Raw genomic sequence first — 1,851 nt, forward strand, 5'->3', positions numbered from 1 at the left:
GTTCCGTAATACATCATCTTGCAACTAACTCATTAGTTACAATACTTGCAAGGCTTACAGTGATGTGCATTACCGAGTGGGCCCAGAGATACCTCTCCGGCAATCGAAGTGACAAATCCTAATCTCGAAATACGCCAACCCAACAAGTACCTTCGGAGACACCTGTAGAGAATCTTTATAATCACCCAGTTACGTTGTGACGTTTGGTAGCACACAAAGTGTACCTCCGATAAACGGGAGTTGCATAATCTCATAGTCATAGGAACATGTATAAGTCATGAAGAAAGCAATAGCAACGTACTAAACGATCAAGTGCTAAGCTAACGGAATGGGTCAAGTCAGTCACATCATTCTCCTAAAGATGTGATCCCGTAATCAAATGAAAACTCATGTCTATGGCTAGGAAACATAACCATCTTTGATTCAACAAGCTAGTCAAGTAGAGGCATACTAGTGACACTATGTTTGTCTATGTATTCACACATGTATCAAGTTTCTAGTTAATACAATTCTAGCATGAATAATAAACATTTATCATGAAGTAAGGAAATAAATAATAACTTTATTATTGCCTCTAGGGCATATTTCCTTCAGTGTGGAGGTGTGTCTCCGGCGGATCTATCCTCGGTGGATTTGCTCGAATCTGGTTGTTGTTCGTCTATGTTCACGTGTCTTCAAGTTGGATCCATTCGATCATGTTATTTTTCATCGGCGGCAGTTACTGTCCTGGTGCGTTGGTCCTATAGGGCCTTAGCACGATGACTTCCCGACTATCTACTACAACAAGTTGTGCCCGATTCTAGCGAGGGAGGGACGATGACGGCGGCGCGCCTTCGGCTTGCTTCATTGCTTGTAGTCGTTACTAGGTGGTCTACGGATCTGGATGTAATATTTATTATTTCTGGTGTTCGTTGTACTGCCATGATTGAAGATGAATAGAGCGGAAGTTTTCTCACGAAAAAAGATTATTACACAACCAAGCAATTTCATGGGATCAGAATGATGGACCTCTTGCCTTTGGAGCCTTCCTTTTTTAGTATGGGGTGATTGCCCAACTTTGAACAAATGGAAATTGTCATAACCCATTTCATAGGATGGAAGATCTTGATCATCCATGGTTAATACGTCCTAATGATGCAACACAATAAACTATCATCCTAAAATTAATTAAAAATGCATATGGAAAAGAAAAAAACCTTGAAATTTGGGTTCATAATTTCGTCAAACAGATTGTGGCATGTCTGGTGTTGCAGATGCCGGACGTTGCCTGTGACCGTTGGAGATGCGGCGAGTCTTACTCCATGTTCGGGGTGGCATCCTCTTCCTGTGTGAAGTCATCTAGGATGCACGCCCATGGCGAAGTCATCTAGCACATCTGGGATGACTCCACAGAGGAAGAGGATGCCACCACGGAGGAGGAATCCTCTGCCTTCTCGTAGATGCGCTATCAGGCACACTGCTCCCTCTGATTGACGGTCCCGCCTTACTTGTGATGTTAGGGACCTAGGTCTCTGCAAACCCATCCTCCATGGCATAGGCGGACAATGGAGCGTGCGGCGATGGCTAGGACGGAGTAGGACGTCGGTGGCGCGCAGTGGGGCAAGAGCGGAGGAGGGCACATACTGAGGAAAGGAAGGACGGTCGTGGGAGAGAGGGCGGTTGATTTGGTACAATTTGTCAATTTGGAGGGATTTGAACTGTGTCGGGGATATCAGATTCGACGCGGCGGACGCGGCTGGACGGCCCCAAATCCGCCCCACATGTGGGCTAGGGGTATGAGGGTTGCTGGACAACCCAGACATATGCGCGGGGTATGGGGGTCCGATTGGGTCAATATGTTTGTTCGGATGG

The sequence above is a fragment of the Triticum dicoccoides genome, chromosome 5A (assembly GCF_002162155.2).
Source record: "Triticum dicoccoides isolate Atlit2015 ecotype Zavitan chromosome 5A, WEW_v2.0, whole genome shotgun sequence".
Taxonomy (NCBI): Eukaryota; Viridiplantae; Streptophyta; class Magnoliopsida; order Poales; family Poaceae; genus Triticum; species Triticum dicoccoides.